Below are 19896 nucleotides of genomic sequence, written 5' to 3'. Positions count from 1 at the left end.
ATTGGGAGGTCGGAGTCTTAACCACTGCGCCACCAGGGGAGTCCCAGTGAATGTGTATTTTTGCATCTAAAAATTCTCCTACCTGGTCTCTGGAAGGTTACTCCTTTAGTCTGGTAAAGCTGGAGGCATCCTGGAATAAACATATTTAATGTGGAACCAGGGAGGGAATAAGTGATGCTGAATGGGAAAAAGGAAAATGGTAGCCATCTTATCAGGTCAGGGAAAGGAGTTATGACACACTTTTTTAGCTTTGTGTTTAAGACATGGCCCTGGAGTCAAAGGAACCTGGGTTGCAATCCCAGCCCTACTTTTGATGATTTATTTAACCTCTCTGATCATTTAGTTTCTTTATAAAATGAGGGGAGACGTTTGTGGAGAGAATAATTCTAGTTTCTTTACAGCATTGTTATAAGGTTTGAATAAGAACCATGAAAAGCATTTAGCAGTTGTCACACACATTAAATGGTCAATATACATTGATGATGATGATGATTGAGTCAGAAGTCCCCAAGGCTATCTTCAGTTTTGATGTTTCAATGATGGACTCACAGAACTCAGAAAGCTGTTATATTCATGGTGATGGCTTATTACAGTGAAAGGATACAGATTAACATCAGCAAAGGCAAAGGCACATAAGGCAAAGTCCAGGAGAGACCAGGTGAGGCTTCCAGTTGTCTTCTTCCAGTGGAGTCACACAGATAGCACCTCCTTTTCCCAGCAGCAATGTGGGAGAAGATACACAAAGTATTGCCAGCCAGGGAAGCTCAGCTGAGCCTTGGTGTCCAGGAGTTTTATTGGTGATCAGTCACATAGACAGAGGTCACCTGCATAGCTGACCTTAGTCATTCAGTGTCCAGGTCTTCCAGAGGTCAAGTGATATCACATGGCCCAAGGCCTCAGGTAAACAAAAACACTCCCATAAGGCAGGTTATTTTGAGGCCTGAGGTGTTATCTCCCACGAGCTGGTCAAGGGCTAACCCCTTCTTAGGAATGTGCAGAGTTGGGACAACGGAACCTCCTAAATTCATCCTTTACTGCCCAATGAGGATGATTAACAATCCTGGATTGATGACACTAGGCCTTGAAACCAGTGAGACTGGGCACAGATGTATCTCTGACAGCCATAGTGATATATTGCCTTCATCATAGCTATCAAGAACCAACCAGGATGAGACTTTCCTAGTGGCGCAGCGGTTAAGAATCCACCTGCCAATGCAGGGGACACAGGTTCGATCCCTGGTCCAGGAAGATCCCACATGCCACGGAGCAACTAAGCCCATGCGCCACAACTACTGAACCTGTGCTCTGAGAGCCCGCGAGCCACAACTACTGAAGCCCACACGCCTAGAGCCTGTGCTCTGCAACAAGGGAAGCCACCACAATGAGAAGCCCGCGCACAGCAATGAATAGTAGCCCCCGCTCGCTGCAACTAGAGAGAAATCCCACGTGCAGCAACGAAGACCCAACGCAGCCAAAAATAAATAAATATATATATATATATATATATATATATATATATATACACACACACATATTTAAAAAAAAAAAAAAAAGGAACCAACCAGGGAGAAAGAGGAGGAAGGAGGAAGGGAATGATGGCCCCAAACAAGGGAGAAGTTAAAGGGAACATCAGCCAGGGTCGATGAAGAGCAGTTTAAGTCCCAGAGCTGGGATCCTTGAGAAAAAAGGAAAGTTGTGTCCTCACTCAAGGAGCTAGGGAGTTGGTGAGACCCAAGAAGGCTGGGGTAGCTAGAGAATGAGTATTGATCTGAGTCCCAAAGTAGAAGGGCACCCCAGGAACCCAGGTCTAATGAGAAGAATAGGAAGCAGGTTTTAGAAGAGACTAAAAGTTGCCATCACCTTTAGCAGAAGAGTTGACCTGAATCTACCTCAGACGAGGTCGATTTGTCCTGCAGCCAGCCCAGCCCAGGTGGAACAGGCTGATTCTCAATAAAGATAGCCAAGTAACTCCCAGCGCAGCAGTTAGGTAGAGAATAAGGGAAATCCCTTTGAGGAGGGCAAACTAGCCTTCCATTTACGTTTCGATACAGATTTAAGAGCAAACAGTAAGAATAAAACTTGTAAAGATATCCTGGGGGTCAGGCTGTGTTTTTATTTGTGTTTGTTGTCATCTTTTTGTATTTTTGTGAAATAAATATCAGGAGAAGCTTTCCGGAATCTTCATAACTTTTCATTATTTATGGGAAGTTTTTTTTTAACACCTTTGTAACTAAAAGTCAACTCTGCAAGCAAAAACATGACAGCAGCGGAGGCGGGGAATGTATCTTCTGCTTGTTCTGCTTTTCGGCCAAACCTAAGAGGGAGAATTCCCAGCAGAGACAGGACTTAAGAACCACAAGGAAGATTTGTGTGTACCACACAAATTATTTGGCTAAATGTGTAGACAGGGCTGTTCTCGGATCACTGCAAAGGAGTCTGGGTCTAAAGGCTCCAAGCAACACTCAGCCTAACCACTTTCCCCATTCTGTTCTCCTCCCCCAAAAGTTTTCATAGGATTCACATCTGAGAAGCAGAGAAGATAGGTAACGAATCCAAGTGCGCTCCTAATTAGCAACATTACAGGTAGCAGAAATGACAACACTGACCCACTGTCTTTTCAGAGTTGTCACTTGAAAGGAATGGTACAGTCCCATTCCCCAGGAAAATCCTGCCACCTCCCATCAGAAAAATTTTTCAAAACCTACATATTTGATATCATTTTCCTGGTGAAATATTGCAATGGTATTACGATATTAAGTATTTAATTTGCTTTCTTTCTTAGATCCCAAGAAACGATCCTAAGACATTTAAATCCTGGTCTATCCCTATAGCGTAACACTGTTGTCATTTCCTAAAAGGTAAGATCGATAAACTGAAAGATTATTACTCAAAATGACAAGATCAGCTAGTCCAGTGGCTTTCAAGCTGTGCTCTGTGGAATCTCAGGATTGCACAAGTGTGTAAGTCAAGTTTTCTCTTTAAATCTTATCCAACATTTCAATCCTTCAGCACTAAATGTGAATGGCTTTGGATGCTGACAAAGGAAAGTTCAGGGTGTTTTACCCAACATGCAGTTTTTCTTTTTATTTTAAAATAAAAATTTAAATGGAAATGCTGTGGATTAAGATATTTTAAAGATCCTACTCCCTGATTCTTTCCAGAGTCACTTACAACTTGAGTGCAAAACATCAAATTAAAATCTATCGATTACTGCACTTATAATTAACCAGTGCTATTTGGAAGAGTTGTCTATTTGTATTCATTGAGTTCAACTGCTACAATGTTGTACTGCTGCTTAGCACAAAATACAAAGCACTGAGGACTTTGGAGAGTGGCCACCAAAACTACCTGGGAGATATATGCTGATAAAAAGGAACAAGTATTTTCGTTGTTAGAAAATTAAACTTCTGCTTTTCTGCACACTTAATGGGCAACATTAGAAAAACTGAAAGCAAAAGAGAATAACATTATAGATTCAAAGAAAACAAAGTTTTTTCATCAAATGCTAATTTTCCAATTAAATGTCTAAAACAACCCGCAAGTTGTGGGCTAACATATGCATGTTTAATTCCATTGTGCTTTGTCAGATGAGAACTTGCATTGATAGTTTTGCTAAATCAGACTAAATAAATGAGACTTTTGTTTCTCCTCTCACAATACCAACCACAAAAATCAAAATAGGCAACATTTAAAATTTTGTTTTAAGTTATTATAAAATAGTAATTTAACAACATACACCCAGGTATGGATGTGATGGCGAGTCCACTCTAATTCCTACATAAAACAAGGTATATAAAGTGCATAGTATTATGCCTGACACTAGTACTCAATAAAGGACAGCTACACACACACACACACACACACACACACACACACACACTCAGATGTGCTAAATGCCGTATTTTAACAAATCGGAGACCACTAATGAATGAACAGGTTGTTGAGTTTTTGTACAGACTTTAAAATAAGGACCATCTTCAAATTGCAAGACAAATATAAAAAAACAAAATGAAATGAAACAACCCCCCCCCAAAAAAAACCTCTTGCCACTTTACCACTTACAACTATTTCTATGTGTCAGAATCTTCTCCGTGCTGTGCAATTAAAACAAAATGCAAATAGAAATTGCATTCTGAGTCTAACTGTCATCCTTTACCTGCAATTTGTATTGTTCTGTTTTTACTGTGGAGTAGCTATGGGTCTGTGTATTGCATCTGACAGCAAAGGAGTATTTTCCTCATGGTAGGTCAGCTATTCAACTGGTTAACATTCTTTTGGAATTTGGAGGGAAAAAGCAATGTAAAAACGTTTTCATAACATGATCACAAAACATTTTATTTTTTTAAATTTGTTTATGAAAAATATACAATCTGGTATCAGTTTCAGAAATACATAATTGCTCATTTTCCCACATACTGAAGTGGGTAACATGGAGCAAAAGAATTCTAAATTGTAATCACCTTTATGCTGTAGTTAAAACATGCAGGATTGGGACTTCCCTGGTGGCACAGTGGTTAAGAATCTGCCTGCCAATGCAGGGGACACGGGTTTGAGCCCTGGTCCAAGAAGATCCCACGTGCCGCAGAGCAATTAAGCCCATGCGCCACAGCTACTGAGCCTGTGCTCTAGAGCCCGTGAGCCACAACTACTGAAGCCCACGTACCACAACTACTGAAGCCTGTTCGCCTAGAGCCCGTGCTCCGCAACAAGAGAAGCCACCGCAACGAGAAGCCCGTGCACCGCAACCAAGAATAGCCCACTCGCCGCAACTAGAGAAAGCCCGCGTGCAGCAACAAAGATCCAATGCAGCAAAACAAATTTTTTTAAATAAATAACTTTAAAAAATACATATCATTAAAAAAAAACAAACATGCAGGATCCATCAAATTCAACTAATCTGCATTTTAGAGACCAGCATATGAATTAGGCGTTATTTGACCAGAAAGTGAGAGGGAAAAATGACACCCTGTCAGCCAGAATCCACACTATCAGGCTCACCAAGCCTTCATCTGCAGTGACTCCCGGAATGAATGCACAGAGGAGGTGAGGCTGAGCTGGGAGCTCTGGGTGACTGGGGGGGAAGGCAAAGACTGGGCATGTAGTCAGTCTGGAGGAGGCTGAGGGCTGCTGAAGGCCATGAGTATGTCTGACTGAAGTGACTGGGACACAGCTGTCCACAGGCTGACTGGAGGCCTCACTGGGCCACAGGAGTCCAAGGGAGGAAGTGGGGCAGGAGCACAAAGAGAAAGGAGACAGAAGCAGAAGGGTCACAGGCAGGACAAAAAAATTACACAAGACTTTTGCACACATGAGCCGAAGAGCTGGGGAACTTAGTGGGAGTAGCCAAGGTAAAATAAGTTGAAAGTAATAAAGAAAAAATGTTTTGGCTCTTTAAAAAAGAATCCTTGGGCTTCCCAGGTGGCACAGTGGTTGAGAGTCTGCCTGCCAATGCAGGGGACACGGGTTCATGCCCCGGTCTGGGAAGACCCCACATGCCGCAGAACGGCTGGGCCCGTGAGCCATGGCCGCTGAGCCTGCGCGTCCGGAGCCTGTGCTCCGCAACGGGAGAGGCCACAACAGTGAGAGGCCCGCGTACCGCAAAAAAAAAAAAGTTTAAAAACAAAAAATCCTTAACTGTGTAATCTAATATGAATGTGAGAAATGTGTGTGTTTTATCATTTGTATCATTTTAAATGATGGTGAATATAATTTTTATTTTAATTTGGTGTATTAGGGCTAAGGATGGTTACTGGGTATTTATTTAACGTTTGTCACGGTTGAGAACTATAAAGCAGTAAGAACAGAGGGGTCTGAATAAAAATTATTCATGTTCGTTGATGCACTAAAATCTGGGTGGCATGGATATGAATAAAATACTTTTTTAAAAGACATATTTGAAGCCACATACTAAAAACCAGTTCTTTGGGCTCTATAAGCCTTGTTAAAGAATAAAACTTACTAAATTTTTTAAATAAGTAACACATTCACACAGTTAAAAAAATATGAAAAGTTATACAGTGTAAAGACTCTCATACCACCATCCCATCCAGCCATTTCTTACACAAGCGCAGAGTATAACCACTTTTATTAGCTACTTTTTACCTTTTTCTTTCCTTCAGGAATAGCTGGTCCCAGAATGCCCAGTTACTGTTGTCAAGATTAGAGCTACTCCCGACTGATCCCACAGATGGATGGGACACAAAGGCCAAATGTCAGCATGTCAGGGGGAGTCTAAGGCAGCAGGACAAGCAGGTGGTTCCTGCCTGTTACCCCTGCTGGACCCACTGAGTGAGATGCTGTTCCCCCTTTCTCTGTCTAGACAATTCCACCCCCTTTTCCATGTCAGCAGTACCTTGGTGCCCATAATAGTGAGAAATTGTAACCCTTGACACTCATCTGAGCTCTATGTTCTTCCCCCTTGGGTGTTGGGTGCACAGGAGGCATTGTACACTTGCCTTCGGAGCCTGGCTTCTCTGGGTGGGTTTTCTCTCACGTAAAGGAAAAACAATCTGCTCTGAGCTCCACCCTGGAACAGTAAAAACACTTGATCGTCTCATATAACTGGGTAGACAAGTAGCAAAAAGTAAGCTTTCTGACTTTCAAGATACCAAAAAGAAGTAAAAAAATAGGCGGAAATAATTGGCGATAGAAAATAAAGGCATCTCTCAGCCTCCCTACACAACATTGAATGAGTCAATGTTAAGAAACCACAGATTGCAAAACGAGAGTGTTCTTTCCTTGGCACAGACATGGCAGCAGGAGACGCCCCCATGCTCCCTTAACTTCACTCTGGCTGACGTCACCAGCTGTCTAGCTACTCTTGCTCCAAACCGCTCTGCACGGAGCTGCCAGGATAATCTTTCTCAACATCTGTAACCACCCACCCTCCTTGGCTAAATGAGTAGCATCCAACAGGACAGTTTCTTCTTCCAAAAAGGATGGTGCTAACATTGGCATAGTGGTCATCTGTCATTTTTATCTGACTGGGGTCTTTTCCTCTGAGAAGTTACCTGTCCTCCACTCCATGTGTTCCAGGAGGGCTGTGGGAAAGGCACAGAATAAGCCAGATCAGAGTTTCTCTGATGAGAGTCAGACTCTTGAGTGAGGTACACAAGGTTAAAAGGCCACTGGAGCAGATTGCCTGGATGGCCGGGCCAGGCATGGAGAGTACATGAGCTCTGCAGCTGAGATGCTCAGAGGTACCCCTGTTCCTACACATCTGAAGCCTGGCTTCTTCAGCTCAGCACTCAGTTCTGTGAGCTACAGAGTATCTTTCCAATTGTATTACTCTCCTTAAAAAAAAAAAGAAAAGAAATTCCCTGGCGATCCAGTGGTTAGGACTTGGCGCTTTCCCTGATCAGGTGCTTTCACTGATTGGGTTCAATCCCTGATCAGGGAACTAAGATCCCACAAGTCTCACAGCGCAGCCAAAAAAAAAAAGGTATTACTTTCCTAGGGCTGTTGTAGCAAATGACCACAAACTGAATGGCTTAACTATTTATTTCCTCACAGTTCTGGAAGCTGGAAGTCTGAAGTCAAGGTGTGGGCAAGGCCATGGGTTCTAGGGAAGAATCCCTCCTTGCCTCTTCTGGAGGCTCCTGGTCTTCTTGGCTTGTAGCCGCATCACTCCAATCTCTTCCTCCATCATCATATGGCCTTCTTCCCTGTGTGTCTGTGTCCAGCTCTCTCTCTTTCTCTTATTAAAACAGCAATCATTGGACTTGGGACAACCCTAATCCAGTATGACCTCTAATCTTAACTAATTACATTTGCAAACAAAGTCACATTTTTCCAAACAAAGTCTATTTCCAAACAAAGTCACGTTCTGAGGTTCCAGGTAGACATGAATTTGGGGTGACACTATTCAACCCACCATGCCAATAAACCTTCTTGCTGAGACTAACAGATACAGTTTGGGGTGGATGTGACCTTTCCTCCTTTATGCCCTATTGTACCTGGTTCTTCTTTTTCTCCCACCAACTATTTGTCTACACGTGTATTCTCCCTTTCTAGATAATGGGTCCACTGTGGTGTCAGGGACTGTATTTTACTCATCCTTTACCACAGGATCTATCTCAAACTGATACTTAACACATGTTTGACTAAGGAAGAGCAAACAATATGCTCTATTCAAACAGAAAGTTTCGATAGTTGTGAAACCTATACTGTGTAACTCAGATATTCATGAGCAAGGAGATCTAAGGAAGGTAAAAATAAAGAAACTAGTTCCTTAACAGAGAAATCAGGCTACATTGTTATTGAATTTTAATCTGTTGGAGTCACTATTTATGTCACTTGCACATGTTGAAATTTTTTCCAAAACTTGGAAATAAGGGGAAAAAATACTGTGGGAGGGTTCAAAGTCATACTCCAGAACTAATAAACCCATTAATGAGTAATTTGATGCTCTAGGGATGCCCTGTCCAATATGGTGGCCGTAAGCCACACGTGGCTTATTTAGATTTTAATTTTAATTAATTAAATTAAAAAATCAGTTCTCTAGTTACCCTAGCCACCTTTCAAGTATTCAAAAGCCATGAGTGGCTGGTGGGTACAATATTGAACAGCATAGAGGAGACCATATTCGTCATCCCAGAAAGTTATATTGGACAGTACTGCTCTAGGGAAATGGAACTTTATGTGTCCACTATTTAGTATGGTTCATCCTCTGAAAAGATATGTCTTGAGGTAGGCAGTCTCTAGAAGCTGGAAAAGGCCATGAAATGGGCTCGACCCTAGAGTCTCCAGAAGGAACACAGCACTGCTGACACTTGATTTTAGCCCAGTGTGACCCATTTTGGACATATGACCTCCAAAACTGTAAGATAATAAATCTGTATTATTTTAAGCCACCAAGTGTGTGGTGATTTGTTACAGCAGCAATAGGAAACTAATACAGGTGTTAACTTGTAGAACATTGACAAACAGCAAATGATTTCTGTAGAGTGGAAAAGATAACCCCAAAGGTTTCAGGAGTTTTTTTGCCCTGTAGGACATTCACCAGTTTTGTTTTGATTTTTGGTTTTGTTTTTTTGGGTTTGGGGTTGTTTTTTGTTTTGTTTTTGTTTGTTTGTTTGTTGTTTTTGTATTGTTTTGTTTTTGTCTAACTGTGTAATCTTATTCTGGCATTCTTTTCTTCCGTACAGTTTCTCATATCTTCCTTTGAACTTGTGTTTTCATCTTGGCTCCCTCATTGATTATATCTTTGATCTTGCTCACTGTACATTATATGAGTCATGGTTTAATATTTTTAAAGTTAGACACTGATACACGGCTAGCAAGGAAAAACAGACACGGGACTCTGAGATTTTTCTGTATGTCAGAAGAGGCTACACAATTTACATAGTGATGAAATTGATGAACACAGTTCATTTACAATTTAACTGAATGAATTTCATATCCTAAACAAATATAATTTATTGACTAAATGTAACCACTAGACAATTACATTCCAGGGAGAAGATGCAAGGAACTTTGTCTTAACTTTGAACAAGCCCGATGTAATTAACATTAAATGTATAACTAAGGAGGAACTTCTTCCTTTTTTAGCAAATATTACAAGAGCAGAGCCTATACCAATACAAGCAAGACCTTTTTCCACTTGTTCAGTATCTTAGTTCCTTGTGCTTAAGAAATTGCTGGCATATAAATGTTCTCCAAGGCTTATCTAAATCAGTATATTGAAAATGCAAAGTACTTGATTTTTTTCCTCCTCAGGCCTGTCAAACACCATTGTGACAATAGTTTATTTATATTTTTAACTAAAGACTAGATGAATCAAAGTTTAGGGGCTTAATATTTCAACATCCTATTCTCAAGTTGCTCACAATGTATACACATTGAGGAGATACGATGTACATACAAACAAAACAACAGCAACAACAAAACCCTGTCCCCTCTCCTGCCCTGAGGCTCTTCTCCGCACTCCCTTAAGCACCTGGAAGAAGCAAGCGTGAACATATCAGAACTATGTAAAGAGCTTTTCTAAAATTCCCCTATCTGGCTGCCCACCCCTACCCTATCCTGATACACCACCCCAAAGTGGTATTGCCAGAATCTAGGTAGCTTAAAAATCTATAGGAGGAAGAAGAGAAGCAATTATACAAAACACATTGTAAGAGGTATATATCGCCCTGGTTAAAATAGAATCCTATGGGGTCTTACCGTCTAGCCCACCACACCTCCCTTCCCCCAAAGTGATCTTTCTAAAATGCTAACAGTCTGCTGGTGGCTTACTTTGATAATCTCCAGTGGTCTCCACAGTTGACCAGATTGTCACAAACTGATCTAAAGCAATTGGGCAATTGACAAATACAACAATCGACAGATTCTTTTAATAAATATTGGCTGACTCCACCAGTTAAGGGTTAGGTCAAGCATCTCACATGGCAGGTTCACTTTGAGTGGGCACAACACTCTGATGGCAGAATCATCTAACCTTCCAGTTGGACAAGTGACAGCATCCTCTGGGAAGAAGGCACTCAGAACCAATAGTGCTCCCAGCACTGCCTGCTGGATCCCTACACCTTCTTCAGATAAGGGTCATAGGGCCAGGTTATCTTTCTAGACAACCATGTTATCTTATTTCTATCATCCCCTATACCAGTCAACAAAACCTTAAGATGGAGTTTTAGAAAATTATTTGAAATGTTTTTTTAATATAAATTTATTTATTTATTTAAATTTATTCTTGGCTGCATTGGATCTTCGTTGCTGTGCATGGGCTTTCTCTAGTTGCAGTGAACGGGGGCTACTCTTCATTGCGGTTCGCGGGCTTCTCACCGCGGTGGCTTCTCTTGTAGCGGAGCACGAGCTCTAGGCACGTGGGCTTCATTAGTTGTGGCTCGGGGGTTCTAGAGCACAGGCTCAGCAGTTGTGGCACACGGGCTTAGTTGCTCCATGGCATGTGGGTTCTTCCCGGACAAGGGCTCGAACCCGTGTCTCCTGCATTGGCAGGTGGATTCTTAACCACTGGACCACCAGCAAAGTCCCAGGTTATATTCTATTTAAAGTTATCATAAAGGGACTTCCCTGATGGCACAGTGGTTGGGGGTCTGCCTGCCAATGCAGGGGACATGGGTTCAAGCCCTAGTCTGGGAAGATCCCACATGCTACAGAGCGGCTAGGTCCGTGCGCCACAACTGCTGAGCCTGCACTCTAGAGCCCGTGAGCCACAACTACCAAGCCCACGTGCCGCAACTACTGAAGCCCGCATGCCTAGAGCCCGTGCTCCGCAACAAGAGAGGCCACTGCAGTGAGGAGCCCGCACATTGCAGCAAGGGGTGGCCCCCGCTCGCCACAACTAGAGAAAGACCTCATGCAGCAATGAAGACCCAACACAACCTAAATAAATAAATAAATAAAATAAATTTATTTAAAAAATGTTATCACAAAATAATGGCCGTATTTCCCTGTACTGTACAATATATCCTTGTTGCTTATTTATTTTATACATATTTAGTTTGCATCTTCTAGTCCCCTACCCCTATCCTGCCCCTCCCCACCACTTCACTCTTCCAACTGGTAACCACTGCTTTGTTCTCTACATCTGCGAGTTTGTTTCTGTTTTGTTTTTGTTTTGTTTTGCTTTTGCGGTACGCGGGCCTCTCACTGCTGTGGCCTCTCCCACCACGGAGCACAGGCCCCAGACGTGCAGGCTCAGTGGCCATGGCCCATGGGCCCAGCCACTCCACGGCACATGGGATCCTCCCGGACCGGGGCATGAACCCGTGTCCCCTGCATCGGCAGGCGGACTCTCAACCACTGTGCCACCAGGGAAGCCCTGTTTCTGTTTTGTTATATTCATTCATTTGTTTTCTTTTTAGATTCCACATATGAGTGATAACATACAGGATTTGTCTTTCTCTGTCTGCCTTATTTCACTAGGCATGATACCCTCTAGTTTCAACCATGTTGTTGCAAATGGCAGTATTTCATTCTTTTTTATGGCTGAGTAATATTCCGTGTGTGTGTGTATGTGTGTGTGTGTGTGTGTGTGTGTGTGTATGTATATATCTATATCTCACATCTTCTTTATCCATTCACCTATTGATGGATACTTAGGTTGCTTCCATACCTTGGTGATTGTAAATAATGCTGCAGTGAACATCAGGGTGCATTTGTCTTTCTGAATTAGAAAACACCAAAGTTCTTAATGTTATTTAACCTTTTTACTTGGCTTCTGAAAATTCTTAATGGCATTTTTGTATTTTAAAATGTGAACTGAATGCTAAGAAATAGGTATAGAGAACTGATGGAGAATTTCACTTTTACATTTCCTATAACAAGTCACCTAGTGCTAAGAATCTCTGTTGTGGGTAAGCCTTATTGTATAATGTCCCCTGAGGCTACAGCTCCTGCAACTGGTCAGGTTCTGAAAAAGGAAGCTATGTTTTAAAAGAAAACTATTTTTATCCCAGAAGGACCTGGGAAATCCTCCAAGACAGTTTTAATACTGCATTTTAAGAGTAGAACCTGAAACGCATCTTAAGAAAAAAGGTTCTACTTTTTCCTCACCAGCTAAATTGATATTATATTTACTTAACAGTAGTCCATGGCCTTCTTTCGGAAGAATAACAATCATTGTCAGCTTACTTTGAAAGTAAAGCAGTCCTTCTTACTCAGAAAGTTTCTGTGGAAAGTTATAAAATGCATGTGAGGGATTTCCCTGGTGGTCCAGTGGGTAAGACTCCAAGCTCCCAATACAGGGGGCCTGGGTTCGATCCCTGGTCCAGGAACTAGATCCCGCCACAACTAAAAGATCCTGCATGCCACAGCTAAGACTCATCACAGCCAATATAAATAAATAAATCGATAAATATTTTAAAAATAAATTAAAAATAAAATTAAGTGCATGTGAAAATATTTTGTAAACATTAACATCCTCTATAAACATAAGGTCTACTATGACCAGTGTATTAATATTAATAGTAATAGAACACACCAATTAGTAGCAGTAGTAGTAGTGACTACTACTATTAAGAGTAGTAGTACACTGCTGCTGCTGCTACTAATACTACTTTGAATAATAATAATAATAGTAAAGCAGTTCTATTAGTTTAGTTGCCTTTTTATTTTTGGTAAATAACTTTACATCACACAGAGGCCTCCAAAAAGTAAAATTTGGTTTATAAAAAGACATCAAAGAAAGATGGCCATGTAAATATGTCAAGCAACAGTTCAACATATATTTGAGATAATTTTCTAACACAGAAACATTTAAGTCTGAGTTATCAGTAAGATTTCTTGTTTTTAGGGACAAGGAAAAGATTTCCTTTGCATTTTAATATACCAAAGGGTATGAATTAATAAGCAATAAAGAGTCCTTCCTAAATAATCCTATAGCTAACAATTATACCATATGCCATCACAGTTAACTCCGTTAGGTTCTTTTTTGTTTTATTAATAAATACCTTGAATGTTATATAATTTAGAATGTAGATATTGTGGTCATCCATAATATTACTTACTTAGCAAGAAACCTCAAACTACTTTCTGAATAAACAGTTTACAAGAACAAAGAGTTTTCACCTTAACCTATCATCATTCCTATGTGGAGAGATTGAATGCCAGGTTTCTTGAATCCCTAAGCCTCAAAAATCTAAATAATAGAGTGTGTTTGCTGATCCTGAATAAACCCATTTTTGCTGGAGAAATACCTGCCAGTCTATTTGTTTTAGGTCAATATTCTGGTAACCCATATGGGGGCCAGATGGCTCTGGGGCAGATGAGCCAACAGGTGCAGTAACCACAATTAAGCCCAGTGAGCTCACTGCTTTTCTTGCTGACCCTGAAGTTTGAAGGTATGTCTTTCTCTTGGACTCAGGTTTCCAGCCTCTTTGCACTAGAAGCTCTCCAGGACTTATTCAGAATCTATTTTAAGGTTTTGTCCTTTCTGGTTAAGGCCTTGTTCTGTATGTGAGTACTCATTTGGCACTTTATTCTGATTCTGAGATCAGACTGTTTCAACTGAAGCTGGCTGAGAAGCCTTTGGCCCATTACTACTGCAACAGGAGCTGTTTCACTGAAACTGTGTCAATTCAGCTGTCCACCTATTCCATTGGAATAGGGATTGTTCTATGGGAACTGGCTGAGAAGTCTTCAGACAGCCTGTCTCCTTAGAACTGACTGGTATTAGGCCTGAAGGCTGTTTGAGCTATAAGTTGTTTGAGATATTTGACTGTTTAAGCTATTTGAATTGAGTTGTTTGAGCTGTAAGTTGTTGAAAAGTATTCTTTTAGAATGGAAATATATCCCATGCTCTTGGATTGGAAGAATTAATAGTGTTTAAATGGTCATACAACCCAAAGCAATCTACAGATTTAATGCAATCCCTATCAAATTATCCAGGACATTTCTCAGAACTAGAACAAATAATCCCAAAATGTATATGGAATCATAAAAGACCCAGAATTGCCAAAGCAATCCTGAAGAAAAAGAACAAAGCAGAAGGCATAACCCTCCCAGACTTCAGACAATACTACAAAGCTTCAGTAATCAAAACAGCATGGTATTGGCACAAAAACAGACATATGGATCAATGGAACAGAATAGAGAGCCCAGAAATAAACCCACACACCTAAAGACAATTAATCTTTGACAAAGGAGGCAAGAATATACAATGGGGAAAAGACAGTCTCTTTAGCAAGTGGTATTGGGAAAGCTGGACAGCCGCATGTAAATCAATGAAGTTAGAACACACCTTCAACACCATACACAAAAATAAACTCAAGATGGCTTAAAGACTTAAATATAAGACATGACACCATAAAATTCCTAGAAGTAGGCAAAACATTTTCTGACATAAATTGTACCAATGTTTTCTTAGGTCAGTCTCCCAAGGCAATAGAAATAAAAGCAAAACTAAACAAATGGGGAATTCCCTGGTGGCCTAGTGGTTAGGATTCCAGGCTTTCACTGCCATGGCCTGGGTTCGATCCCTGGTCAGGGAACTGAGACCCCACAGCCATGCAGTGTGGTCAAAAAAAACCCAAAAGGGAGCTCATCAAACTTACAAACTTTTGCACGGCAAAGGAAACCATAAACAAAACAAAAAGACAACCTACGGAATAGGAGAAAATATTTGCAAATGATGCAACTGACAAGGGCTTAATTTCCAAAATATATGAACAGTTCATATAACTCAACAACAACAAAAAACAACCCAATCAAAAAATGGGCAGAAGATCTAAGTAGACATTACTCCAAAGAAGACATACAGATGGCCAATAGGCACATGAAAAGATGCTCAACTTTGCTAATTATTAGAGAAATGCAAATCAAAACTACAATGAGTTACCACCTCACACTGGTCAGAATGGCCATCATTAAAACGTCTACAAATAACAAATGCTGGAGAGGGTATGGGAAATGCTGTTGGTAGGAATGTAAGTTGGTGCAGCCACTATGGAAAACAGTACAGATGTTCATCAAAAAACTAAAAATAGAGTTGCCATATGATCCATCAATCCCATTTCTGGGCATATATCCAGACAAAACCATAATCAAAAAGATACATACCCTAGTGTTCATAGTAGCACTATTTACAATAGCCAAGACATGGACACAACCTAAATGTCCATCAATAGATGAATGGATAAAGAAGAAGTGGTACATATAGACAATGGAATACTACTCAGCCATAAAAAAGAATGAAATAATGCCATTTGCAGCAACATGGATGGACCTAGAGATTATCATACTAAGTGAAATAAGTCTGAAGGAGAAAGACAAATACCATATGATATCACTTATATGTGGAATCTAAAATATGACACAAAAGAACTTATCTATGAAACAGAAACAGGCTCACAGACATACTAAACAGACTTGTGGTTGCCAAAGGGGAGGGGGATGAAGGAGGGATGGAGTGAGAATTTGGGGTTAGCAGATGCAAACTATTATATACAGAATGGATAAACAACAAGGTCCTACTATATAGCACAGGGAACTATATACAATATCCTGTGATAAACCATAATGGAAAAGAATATAAAAAAGAATATATGTGTATGTATAACTGAATCACTTTGCTGTACAGCAGAAATTAGCACAACATTGCAAATCAACTATACTTCAATAAATATGTATATATTATTAAATATAATAAATTTAAAAAAAAATTATTCTGTTACTCTGGAGAAAAACCTCTGAGAAATGATACCCCAGTTATCAAATATTTTGAGGATGCCCCACCCTAGAGAGGGACTCTGGCTGATTTCATGTTTAAAATGCATTGTCCTTCCTCATGCACATTTCTGACTAAATGTACTGACTTGACCAAAGGCAATTTAAAATAATGGGAATTCCCTGGCAGTCCAGTGGTTAGGACTCTGCGCTCTCACTGCCAGGGCCCAGATTCGATCCCTGGTCAGGGAACTAAGATCCTGAAAGCCACTCGGTGAAGCCAAAAAATAAAAAATAGAATATCAATGGCCATTATGGGGAACTTTTGAAATCCCCAAACTTAATTTTCTTAAAACCAATTTATATTACAATAGCTCTAAAACTTCCAGAACCGAATGGAATGCCTATTTTGATTGTTATTTTGAGGCTTCTCAATGTAAAATTGCCTCTCTGCAAAATAAGATTCTAAGTAACTGAGGGAAATAAACAAATAATTAAAGGAAAAATGTCTCCCAAAGCCTCAGGCTTCTTTGTCTCAGGCTCCACCTCCAGTGCCATCTTCCTCCCTTCCTTCAATGCCCTCAGTTCCTCCATAGTAATTCTCTCTCTGAACTTCCCTTCTTCTCTGAAACTCTCCCCACTCCTTTTCCTCTGAATTTATCAGAACCTGTCCCTTTAAAATTGAGCCTGCTGAGGATCCAGAGGCTAAACCCTTAATTTCTTATATTCCCTAGACTAAAGCTGAACTGTGAGCCATAGTCAAATATTTTCCCAAAGTAACCAAAGATTCTCACAGATTTGCTGAGGAATTTACTATAGTCATTCAAACTTATCAATCTGGTTTCTCTGACTTATATCAGCTAGTTCATACACTTGTCAGTGAAGGTCTGCCCACTATTGGATGAAAACTGCTAACTGAAAAAATCCTAAAAGGTTTCTAAAATTACAAACAGGAAACCAGCCCCCTACCTTGTTATATTATCAGGCTTGGGCAGTTGCTACCGGACTTCACTGAGCAATTCCTAGGGCTTTTCCAAAGCCTGTTGACTGGAACAAAATTCAGCCTTGCACACAAAAACCTGATGAAACTGTTCGTGACTGTTACAGTTGACTTCAGATAATTTTTAAAGAAAATTCTGGTTTTCCTTCAGATGTTGATTCCACCCAGGTGGGTTTTAGCTCTATGTTTATTAATGGGCTGAACTGGCACCTTTCCCTTCAAGTAAAAAAGGCCAGAATGGAATGCAAAATTATTTCCACTCCAGATTTAGTGAATCTGACAAACCAGTGCTCTCACACTCTAGATGACTCACCTATAAGGAAGACGGCCAAAATTCTTAATCTTCAACTCCAGCAATTGAGGGTCCCTAAATAAGACCAGAACCCTCCTAGTTTCTGCTACTACTACAAAGAGCTAGGACACTGGAAAAGAGATTTTACAGATTCAAGCACTTCAGGTGCCTTCAGCCCTTTAACCAGCCTTTCCAACAGCCTCCCAATTCTCAACGATGGGGTGCCAAGGAACTAAAGGGGCTCTTCCCAACACTCGCTCTTAAATGGCTTAGAGAAATATTTCTCCAGGTTGGGGATGAATCTCTTCCAGTCCCAACAGACGTCAGAGCCACACTCTCAGTGCTCAACCGCACAACTATAAAGCAGCCCCTGCTTCGGAGTACTAAAACAGTTCAAATAGTGGGAAGCTCTAATGAGCCAAAAGAGATTCCCATCTCTGAACTGATTCCCTTTCATTTAGACCCTTTGAGACATATACACCCTTTTCTCCTTAGTTCCTCCTCTTCTATCCATTTATTAGGCTGAAACTTCTTAGAGAAGTATCATGGCAGCATTTCTTGCTCCCAAAAAGGGGAATAATTCTAGAATTTGAGTCATCACAGCAGCCAACAAGGTGAATCAAATGACCCTATGATGTCTTTTATTTGCTCCGTCTCTCATGGCACTAGAAATGATTGTGGAAACACTGATCATTTGTCCCTATTGAATTAGGAGCTACCATCCTCCTTATGGGCAAAATCTCCAACCGATATTGGCAAAATTCACAGCACACCTCCCATCAAGATTCAAATAGATCCTTCAAAACCTCCTCACAGAATTAATCAATACCCTATAAGTAAAGAAGTCCTTCAATGCACAGAGCCCATAATAAAAGAATACAAGGCTCAAGGCCTCAGTCTCCTTTGTACTAGTCCCTGTAATACCCCCATTTTACTGGTGAGAAAACCCAAGGGCCCACGGTGGAGGTTTGTCCAGGACCTCCAAGTAATAAACAACATTGCTCTCCCTTGACACACTGTTGTCCCTAATCCTTACACATTACTGATACCCATTCCCACCAGAGTAAATTCTTTACTGTAATTGATTCATGTAGTGAATTCTTTAGTATTCTGATAGATGAAGCCAGCCGATACCATTTTGTCTTCACTTGGGAAGAAGAACAATTCACCTGGACACTAATGCCTCAGGGTTTTTACTCGGAATCCTTAGTCTCACAAATCCTGAAGGCTGTTCTGGATGATATAAAGTTCCCTTGAGGTTCTACTTTGTTGCAATATGTGGATGATTTGCTTCTTTGCTCTCCTTCTCAAGCCTCCTCACAGGAAGACAGCATCTACTTGCTAAAGCTTTTAGCCTTAAAGGGACATAAGGTCACCAAGGAAAAATTGCAGTTTGCCCAAATCCAGGTTTGATATTTAGGGCATCAGATATCAGAATAAGGGCTACACCTAGATCCAGACAGACTTCATAATGTCCTAAGTTTCCCAGACCCCCAAACTAAGCACCAACTGTGAGGTTTTTCTCAGGCTCGCTGGTTACTGCTGAAATTAAATTCCAAATTTCTCTTTTATGGCCAAACTTCTGTATGTTTTACTAAAGAACATCAACCCCGACCCAATTTTATGGGAAGAATCAGACAACATAGCTTTTAAATCCTTAAAGGAGAGTTTGACGAGCCCACCTGCCCTTTGGGCATCCCAATTATCAGATTCCCTTTTGTATATGAAAAGGAAGGGAAGGTCCTTGGGGTACTCACCCCAAAACACAGGGGCCTCTGTTAACACATAGGGTATTATAACCAGAAACAGAACTGTGTGGCACTGGAATACTCCCTTGCCTTAGAGCTGTTACAGCCTTTTGGTTAAGGTCACCAAGAAAATAACTGTGGGATCCCCTTTATCCATTCTTATACCCCATACAGTAGAAGCTCTCCTCAACTCTCATCATACTCAACATCTTTCAGTGAGCTGCCTCACCTCCTGTGAAATCCTTTTGTTAACTGCTCTTCACGTAATTCTTTTATTTTGTAATAACCTTAACCCTGCTACTCTTCTCCCTTCCATCACTGACAAAGTCCCTCACCACTACTTAATTCTGACAGGTCACCTCCAGACTCCCCATGATGACCTGCAGGAAATATGTTTATGTAACGCTGACATCTCACAGTTCAATGATGGCTCTTATTTAAAAGGTGACAATGGCCAGTTTTTGTAAATGTTCTACATATTTTTGAGGAGAGTGTGGATTTTCAGTTTGTTGATTCTGAGAATCCATATATCCATTAAATTTAGATTGTTAATAGTGCTTTTCATAGCTTCTCTATTTTTCCTAATTTTCTATATTTGCTATATTAAACAATGTACAGTGAAAAAAAAAAAGGTGACAATGGCAAATGTTGTGCTGGGTATGATACTGCAACCCCTTTTGATGTTGTTGAGGCAGTATCTTTACCCATGACTACTTCAGCCAAGAGGCTGA

Source organism: Aethalodelphis obliquidens, unplaced genomic scaffold, assembly GCF_003676395.1.
Source record: "Aethalodelphis obliquidens isolate GAN/ISIS:26980383/991018 unplaced genomic scaffold, ASM367639v1 scaffold2, whole genome shotgun sequence".
NCBI lineage: Eukaryota > Metazoa > Chordata > Mammalia > Artiodactyla > Delphinidae > Aethalodelphis > Aethalodelphis obliquidens.
The sequence above is the reverse complement of the archived record's forward strand: the minus strand, read 5'-3'. Positions refer to the sequence as shown.